The sequence below is a fragment of the Macrotis lagotis genome, chromosome 2, assembly GCF_037893015.1.
Source record: "Macrotis lagotis isolate mMagLag1 chromosome 2, bilby.v1.9.chrom.fasta, whole genome shotgun sequence".
NCBI classification, from domain to species: domain Eukaryota; kingdom Metazoa; phylum Chordata; class Mammalia; order Peramelemorphia; family Peramelidae; genus Macrotis; species Macrotis lagotis.
In genome coordinates this window covers 246,142,192-246,152,488 of record NC_133659.1, presented here as the reverse complement: position 1 = coordinate 246,152,488, position 10,297 = coordinate 246,142,192, and the positions used below count along the sequence as shown (strand labels likewise).

General features: G+C 37.5%; 1 pseudogene; it reads left to right on the top strand.

Moving 5' to 3' along the window:
• The first annotated feature begins 1,441 nt into the window (after positions 1–1,441).
• LOC141512154 (uncharacterized) lies at positions 1,442–10,271 on the top strand (annotated as a pseudogene).
• The last annotated feature ends 26 nt before the right edge of the window (positions 10,272–10,297 follow it).

Genomic DNA, 10,297 nt, shown 5'->3' with positions numbered 1-10,297 from the left:
TTGGCTGGGCCTGAAACCTGAGGATCACACCTGGATCTGGGATTAGAGGAAGACACCGGAAAAAGTTGGAAAGCTTCCGAGATTTCAGGGCATATGGAAGATAGTCTGGAGGTTTGACTAAGGATTTTCTTCCCAATTGGAAGCAAGCACATTGAGAGCAGGGGCGAGGCTATCATTTTCATTCTATTCCTTACACTTAGTGCAATGCTAAATACTTTAGAAATTCTTATTGACTGGTGGATTGACTAACTGTATACACCTATTGGAATAGCAGCAGGAGAACTAAAACTGAGAATGAGCTGAAGTTGTCAGGGATTTGTCTTTTTTTTTAAAGTTATATCCTAGAAAAACAGAGGCTCAAAGATGGGATAGTACCTCTATTAAGGGTAGCTGGGGCAATGTTAACTGACAATTGAGGGAAGAACTCTTTAATTTTTATTTTGCTTATTTTCTTTGACAGGGAGAATGCTCTTTAGATGAACATGAACAGAACAATTATGGCTGATAAGAAACATATGCTCCAAATAAGTAAGTAAAATATATAATAAGTTCCTTAGTTGCTCTTGAGAAGTTCAGGTTATTTGACCTGGATAAATACTATAATCTTTTTTTTAAAATTATTTTCCAGTTATATGTAGAGGTCATTTTCAACATTCATTTTTGTAAGTTTTCTCCCTCCCACATATACCTTACACATTTTTCCATATTGGTTACAATGTGAAAGAAGAATCAGAACAAAAAGGAAAAATCAAAAGTCTGGAAAGAGAATGGAAAATGTGATACCCCATGTAATCCCTTTGAGTTCTAGGAGAATGAATGGCTTTCATTACAGAGAATTTCAAGGAAATTGATAACATTAATAGAAAGCCATTACTGGTAGGGATAGATGGAAACATATTAGCACCATGAGTAGGAATCTTGTCTGATCCACTGGAAAAATAAGGGAGATGGTGAAACAGATGAAGTGGGAGTTGTAAACCCTAAATGAGCATTGTTTAGGGTATGTATAGCCTTCCCTTCTTAGAGTCAAATAGAAGGATGTGGTAACTGCAAAAGTGTTCCACCAGACTGAGTGTCCTATTTTTAGACTAGTTCGGTTCTTTTCAAGTGATAGCTGTAATTCAAATTGGGAGCTATACCATGAGTTGATACTTCTCTTCTTTTTTTCCCTTTTTTGCTTTTGACCCTTCTAGCAGTTACCTTTAGTACAAATTTGTGAAGGGGGCCCTTTCTCTAACATTTAGCTCCAAAACAAGTTTACCTTCATCATACTTAGTGCCTTTAGGGGTACTCAAAGCGGACAGAAATACATTCTAAAGTCAAAGAAAAGTAAACAAATAAATGATCTAAGCTGTGGCAAACTTCCCTTAGATTGAATATGGGTGAATTAATTGTCCAAACCACCAGAAATGAGAAGAAACTTTTATTATTTCAGGAGTCAATAACTTATGAGGACATGGCTGTCTACTTGTCACAAGAATGTGGAAAACTGGACTCCACCCAGAGGGACTACTGGTGAGATGTCCGCAGAACTATGGTAATGGAATTTCTTCAGATCAAAGTTTCCACTCAGATTAATATGTGGGATTCACATACGTGAGTGTCTGGAAACTGGAAGTGAAGAGAATGCAAGCAATAACTGTGTAAAACTTTCCCCTTCCCTTTCCCTTTTTCATTGTCCTTTGTTTCTTAGGTGGATCAAAGAATCACACTAGTATTATTTGTGTTAAAGGAATAATAAAGCTGAAATTATCCCTTTGGTCTCCTCTTGCTGCTTAGGGGTACTTTTTTGAACCCTAAGTTTTTCAATTGGACTTAAGGAATTAGAAATATAACTATGAATGTCTATACCCAGGGCAAAAGATAGAAAAATAGTTGGGGTAGAAGGGAGATGAAAACAGAGTCTTGGGCACACCACTTTAAGGTGGACCCTGACTCCTGTGATTATTTTGTTTCTGTCACATTTATGTGCAAACCCCTGTGGTAGTGGGGATACAAAAAAAAATTCTCTACTGTTTTGAGTTTACATTTATACTGGAGAGAAACAAAATGAGATGTGTGTGTGTTGTATGTGCACAAAGATGCATATATATGTAGTTTGGAGAACATAGCTTGAAGTTAGAAGCACCTGAGTTCAAGTCCTACCTCTGAAATGTCTTGGCTATGTGAATCTGGGCAAGTTGCTTAACATCTGTTAAGGCACAGAAGGTTGCAACTGCTATGGTCTTTGTGCTTTCTGTAGGAGGTCATTCCCAATCCTAGAATGAATTTGCTTCCTCCTCATCTCGATCTCATAGTTTTTACAGGTTGGTGTCCAAGCACCACCTTCTCAGAAGTTTTTCCTGATCCTTTCAATTACTGATGCCCTTCTTCCCAAACTATCTTGAATTAAAGTATTTTGTATTTCTATTTCTTTTCATTCTACTTAACTCTGTATGTACTATCATCATACATATAGGAAGGAAGTTCCTTGTGAAGAGGAATAGTTTCATTCTTTGTATTTATGTCCTTAGTGCTTGGTGCATAGTAGCACTTAATAATACTTGTTGATTGGCTTTCTCTTCCATCTCTGATCTTGAATATCATTTCCCAATTGTTAACCATATATTTTCTTATTCTTTGCTATTATGAAAAGTGCAGCTATAAGCATTTTAGAATACATTTGTGGCATTTCTTTTTCTATTTAATTCCTTGGGACATAAGCCTTAGCAGCTGAATAGTTAGGTTAGAGTATAGAAATTTTTAGTCAGTTTCTTAGTATAACTACTTTCTCTACTGGTTAACCAATTTCAGTCACTAAAGTGGATTATTTTTCCCCCAAATCAGTCATTTGTCATCTTACCAATTTGATTATTGTTAATAATTTACAGTTCTTTTGGGAATTCAAACCTAACCTTTTCATATTGATGGTAGGTGAGAACTGGCTCCTATCATGGCAAAGGGACAGACTCAAAATTAGTTGTAGTGAGAGAGGGATATTACTTGGCAACAGGAATATATGCAAGCAAGCATGTGACTTAGAGGGCTTGACCCTCATATAGTTAAGGGGTGGGAGTTTATGGCAGTTCATACAGATGATTCTAAGATAAACCCCCTAACCACTAAAACTTTTGGGCAGTCAGGCATTGAAATATTTTTGTTCAAAAGGCCTCTGGCTCTGTCCCCAATCCTTTAGCCTCCATTCTACTCCTGGTGTAATTTAGGAGAGAAAGAGACCTGGCCCCATGCAAATCTACTATTTGGTGGTAGACTAACTTCTCATTCACTATTCAGAATTTCAAAACTGCACTGTATGTACCCTTTCCCATGTCTCAGTCCTAGATTCAACTTGAGTGGGAGGTTATCTAAGGTGCTGGAGTAATACTTAATTGCAGAGAGAAGAAGCATCTGACTTAGACCTCCCTAGACTCTGGTAGAGGGATGGCAATAGTTGAATAGTGTTCACCAGAGGATTCCAAAGTATTACTATTGTCCCCTTCCCTTATTATCCTTTCTTGTTGAAGATCATTACCATTACTTCTGAGCCTGAAGTATTGCCTTGTTTTAAGTGCACATCTAGACTTAAGCACATGTTACAGAGAGAAGTGAATGTGAAAATGAATAGGACCTTTAAAACCTCAGCAGCAATTCTAGTCAATCCTTGACCCTTCCAGTCTTGGGTTCATAATTTCCCTCTGTGAAGGCTTCCCTAATTAGCTCTTTGGGTCATGCCAATTCACTCAAGTATTTATTGAATATTTGCCAGGCACTTTTAAGTGATAGGTATAACTCATAGCCTCACTCTTCAGGAACTATTGAGGAAAATAAACAAAACAAACATGAAAAACAATACAAATGGTACAGTGGTTAGAGCAGTGGAAGCAATTAGGAAGAGCTGGATTCAAATCTAGCCTCAGATGCTTACTACATATTTGATTCCCAGACAAGACACTAAAGTTTTGGGGATATACTGTTATGAATTGGGAATGCAAAGTGTCATTACTTTGACAGTTATTTTACCTTCCTGATTTTGTCTCAGAATATATTTGTATCCCTTAAACATAAACCAACTTCATTGTAAGGAAATAGCTGAGAAGCATGTAGATTTTAGTCCCATGTCTTGAAAATTGCTGAAACAAGTAATCTCAGAATAACTGAACTATACATAGAAAGTTAAAATGAGTATAATTCTCTTGGCCATTTCCTTCTCCCCATCCACCCCCCTTCCAGTCAATTTCAGCAGAGTGACTTTGTTGTTTTCCTTCCCCACTTCTCCAGATTTAGGTCTTCAGCAAAGAGACAGCACAGACAGCACCTTGAAGCAAGATTCCAGAAATGAAGGAATCTTCCAATGGGCTGTTGCCAGAGTCTGACACAGGCAGGGTCCAACCTCTCTTCATTGACTGGAGTAGAGCTGATGGTGAGACCAAGGAGTCTAAGTTGGAAGAACAACTGAAAACCCCACCAGTGAAAGGAAAAATAGGTAAAGTCAACCCCCCTACAAAGGGCCAAGAGAGGCCTGGCAGAGAGGAAAAAAACCCTTTAAGTGCCTGGACTGTGGAAAATGCTTCCATCGGAGGACTCACACTGGTGAGAAGCCCTACAAGTGCGGGGATTGTGGTCTGGGGTTCAGTGACAGCTCCACCCTCATTTGCCACCAGCAGATCCATACAGGTGAAAGACCCTACAAGTGTAAAGAGTGTGGAAAATGCTGTGGCTACAGCTCCCATCTGGAGCTGCATCAGCGAACCCACCTCAGTGAGAAGCCCTACAAGTGCCCTGAGTGTGGCAAGGGCTTCCGGAACAGCTCTGGCCTGGCCAGACACTAGGGCATCCACCCAGGAGCCAGTCCCTACCAGCGTGGGACTTGTGGCAAGAGCTTTAATGACAGCTCAGCCTTTATCCACCACCAGCGCATCCACACAGGGGAAAAGCCCTATGTGTGTGTGGGGTGTGGCAAGGGCTTCAGCAACAGCTCCAATTTCCAAATACCAGAAATCCTATTGGGAGGAAAAGCCTTCCAAATGCACGGCTTATGCCAAGAGCTATGTACGCAGGTCAGATCTGGTTATTCACCAGAGGACACACACTGATGAGAAGCCTTACCAGTGCAATAACTGGTAAGAGCTTCAACCAGAGGTCGGGTCTCATCATCCACCAGACCACTCACACAGGGCAAAAACCCTTCAGTTGTAACAAGTGTGGGAAGAGTTTCAGTCACCACTCATATCTCCTGAAGCATCAGAGGACTCATTTTAGAGTTTCCAGAGAAATCCTTAGAATAAAAAGATGTGTCCTTTATTCTTGCCAGATGACTTCTAGTAGATCATCAGTGGGACATAAGGCTAAGATAAGCCATTCATCCATCTAGTCAGGTCAGTAGCATCATTTAGGAGAGGGCTAGATGAGATGTGTGTGAACCATTTGAGTATTGTACTCATGCTTTCAGCCTCCCAGGGGAAGATCAATGCCACTTAGATTCACTCGATTATTTTATTTGCCCTCCCAACTATTAACAAGATGGATTTGCTCTTCCCATCAAATGGATGAGAAACTAATACTCAGAAGAGAAAGACCCATTTCCTGTCTGACTCTGGCAAGTCTTGTTAACCTTATCCTCCCTTGTAAGAGAATCCTAATCCTTTTTTCTAATCTGAAAGCATAATCCAGGCTATATATACATATATATATATAGAGAGATATATATATATATATATATAAAGGGTGCTATTCCACCATGATTTTTAGCTTTTTCCTACTTGTTAGAAGCCCTCTGAAATGTTTTAATCACTCTGGACAATTAAATGCTTTCTAATACAAATGCATATAGAGACCCAGCTCACATATACCTATGGTGCCATTATGTCATATCTCTCAGTTGTTAGAATTGTTCTCTCATTTAATGCCTTTATCTTGTGAAACAAATTCTCCCAAGTCTGAGCCAATCCCTTTTATTCTGGGCCACTGTAGAATTTCTGGGTAATTATTTTGTGAATTCAATGTGGTTCAACTCCCTCCTTTTATAGGTAAGAAAAAAGTAAATTGGTTTATCCAGATCAAAAATGTGAATTCCAAATCTTGATTTTCTATTTTTTTCTGCTACATTGTTACAATTAGTGCTATGGCAAATAACTGGACACTAAGAAGGTGTTAGTTGGGAAATGGCTGAAAACATTACAGCATATGAACCTAGTATAAAAGATGATGAAAGGAACAGTTTTGGAAAGACTTTGGAACTGATTCAGTGAAGTAAGCAGAACCAAGCAACAATTTCTATAATAACATTATAAAAACACCTTTGAAAGACCATTATTGCCTAGTCAATGCAATGACCAAGTATGATTCCAGAGAAATGGCAATAAAACTTGCTCTTCCAGGAAGTGGTGAGGGGTTCAAAATGAAACATTTTTAGACATGGACAATGTGGGGGACATGTTTTACTTGTCTATGCATATCTCCCTTTCTCCACTCTTCATCCCTGCCCCAAAGATAGGAAATGATGGGTGGGAGAAAATGAGAGGCTTGCTAATTTTTAAAGAGTACAATAAAATAAGTTACATAAGAGGTAGTTTTGTGGATTAATTAGACTTTGTCCTTTTCCTGTTATTCCTCCCTAAGCCTCCTCTATAGCAGTGCTATTCAAGTTATTCCATAATGTATTCTAGTAAAATCTTCTAAAATTATTTTTAATTCACATTAACAAACAATATAAAATATTATTTTTAATTCACATTAACAAACAATATAAAATTCACTAAAAACTTGGGATGTTTCATTCCTTGTAGCACAGTGAAATACTGCCCTAATAGGAATTATCCATGATAAGGGTACCCAGGGTCAGGACTGATGGCAGGTTCATATTTCACCAGAGAGTGTGTGTGTGTGTGTGTGTGTGTGTGTGTGTGTGTGTGATGCACTACTCCCTGGGAGAAGTCTAGCCTTCTAAGCATTGGAAGTCTAATAAACTTAGTCCAGGTTGGGGAACCTAGGTTCTTTTGGCCACATAGTTAGAATCATGGGATTTAGTCCTGGAAAGAACTTTATTTCAACATTGGACAAAATACTATACTGTTGAAAGTGTGGTTTATAGATTTAAGAGCCTTAAAATTTCTAGAGTTCTAAGTGACATGATAGTGTCCTTCATATACTACATCATTAACAAAACTTTTTTCAGTATCTGTGGGAGTTCTAACAAAGAAACAAATTGAACAGGGTTTCATCAAAGCACAAAAGCAATTAAAAGGCTGGAGACTGTTAGGTGAGAAAAAAATTTAAAAATAAACCATCAACGTTGATTGTTTAGATAGAGATATATAGAAACTAAAATCACTTTAGTTAGGTTGTACATGAAAACCTCAAGCATAGGGTCCAAAAGTTTGGTGGTACCTGGGAAGCCACAGGATCAGAGTAAAACTGGAGTGGGAGTGAATTGTGTTTATAGTTTGTTTCTTAAAATAGCCTCATTTTAAATGTTATTAGCAAGTTTGCTTTACACTTATGAAGGTTATGTTGTTTTTTGTTAACACAAAGATGATATTGCTATCTATGACGGGGTGAATGGTAGCAGGATAACAAGTGAATAATTTCCAATAAAGTCCAACTTTAAGGCCAAATTGTGTTCAGTTTTGTATGCAATGTTTTAAAAAGGGCACTGACAAACTGGAGAGCATCCAGAGAAAGGTAAATATGATAGCAAAGGGTTTCAAAATCATGTCATATAAAGATTATCTTTAAAAAGGAGACTTGGAACAACATGACATCCTTCAAAAATATCTGAAAGGTTTTTATATAGAACAAGTGTATCAGGGGTGATGGAGCTGAGGAAATGGGCCACATCCAGTGACATATACTTTCAGACTGTTGCTAAAAGGAATACATTTCCAGAAATTCCTGACTGGTTCCTTAGTTCCAGTTGTAGGAGGCACCAAAGGAGCATGCACCATGGCTACTTATGCTATGTAATCTGACCTGTTGTTGGAAGGATATGCAGGACCAGATAGCTGACTACCTCTGCGATAAGGGAATGTGCCAAAGAAAATTGACCAGTTAGGAGCTACAGTTAGATTTAAAGTGGAAAAACAACCTCATCTCTTCAACCATATTGGAGACTCTCCTTTAAACAAAACTTTCCATCCTGCTCCTCACAACAGCACTGACAGCTATATACACATAGCAATGTGAATGAGCCTTCCCAGAATGATCCTTAATAGATCTTGTCTCTTGCTGCTTCTTTTCTGTGATCACAGCAGAGTAATCAGATGTCTGAATTGAGATGCAGATTCTTGTACAACTTAAAGAAAGCCACTGATATGCATGCTTGACTGGCCAGAAGATAATGATTGCCATTACTGATTAGAGAAATGCAAATTAAAGCACCTCATATCCCTCAGACTGGCCAATATGACCAGAGAAGATAATGATCAATGTCGGAAGGGATATGGGAAATCTGGGAAACTAATATGAATGCATCCAAACTTTCTGCCCAAAGGGCAATACAAGTGTGCATATCCTTTGATCCAGCAATACCATTACTGGGTCTATACCCTGAAGAGATCATGAAAAAGGGTAAAAATATTACTTGTACAAAAATATTCATAGCAGCTGTTTGTGGTGGCAAAGAATTGGAAATTGAGTGAATGTCCATCAGTTGGGGAATGGTTGAACAAATTGTGGTATATGTGTGTTATGGAACACTATCATTCCATTAGAAACTAGGAGGGATGGGAATTCAGAAGCTTGGAGGGATTTGCCTGAACTGATGCTGATCAAGATGAACAGAACCAAAACATTGTACACCATAACAGCAACATGAGGTTGATGATCAATCTTAATGGACTTGCTCATTTCGTAAGTGCAACAGTCAGGGACAATTCTGGGGTATCTGTGATGGAGAATACCATCTGAATCCAGGGAAAGAATTGTGGAATTTGAACAAAGACCAAAGACTATTACCTTTAATTTAAAAAAAAACTATCTTATTATGTAATTTTGCTATCCCTTATATTTTATTTTTTCTCTTTAAAGATATTTCTCTCTCAACGCATTCAATTTAGATCAATATACAGCATGGAAACAATGTAAAGCCTAACAGACTGCCTTCTGTGAGGGGTGAGGTAAAATTCAAAAATAAATAAATTTTTAAAAAAAGATAATGATTGAGTAACTTGTTGCTCAAATGGTGTAGACTGAAAGTGAAATATAGTTGTTTCTCAGAAAGCTTCATCTCTTGAAAACATAGAAATTGGCTATTATGAGTCTTGTTTTATTACTATTTCTTATTTTAAACATATCAATGAATACTTAGGAACTTTTTGTTTTAAGCATTTTTTTTTTGGTGAGGCAAGCCAGCTATCTTAAACCTATTATATTTAACTAACTTTCTAGAAATGATCTTAATCCTTTTAGGGATGGACCCTAGACATGCACCATACTTTATTCTTAAGCTTTAAAAATTTTATAATATGAAAAAAATTTTTATTACAAAGTAGATATATGAGCCATAGCTCAAGAAAAGGCTGAATATACTTTCAGTTTATCTAACCTAAGCTTGGGGTAGAAATATTCAAAACAAGAGCAATATACATATATTTAGTAAGGACTTGTATTACAATATTAATGCAGACTGCCATCTCTTTCAACTTAAGAGCTGTTTGGAGTGCTCGAGAGGCCAAGTGACTTGTCACACAACCAGGTGCTACAGGGGGACCGTACACAGGAAACGCTACACCAAGAGATCACAAGATTTAGCAAGTAAGGTATACTCCTCCTGAGTTCTTAGAAAGATGGAGACTCAAACAAGATAAGCAGGAATGGATAATGATTAGTTTCAGAGGGAATAGTTCTGTCAATGAGATCATAGATTCATTGGACTATTCAATGTTTGTCATGTATAGTATATTGTAACTCCCCTTTAATAAATTATGACATATGATGAAGTTTGAGTGTTCTTTAAGCATTTGGTTGCTTTCATTTCTTGATCCTAAACTACATCTTCCAATACAATTTTTTACCATCATTCTTTACATTTTTTCAACAAATCATTTTCTATCCCACTTACAACTTACAAGGAAAAAATAAAAACCCAACCCTTGTCACAAGTATGCAGTCAAGCAAATTCACATTGTCCATGCTCCAAAATTTCATGTCTCATGATTCATCTGAAATCTTTCTCTTTTATCAGACAGATAGCAGAGTTCATCATCAGTCTTATGGAATCATGGTGGTCACTGTGTTTATAATTCTCAAGTTGCCATAACTTATTTGTCTGATATCACTTCCTTCTGTCTCAATTCATACATCTTACCATTTTTCTGATATC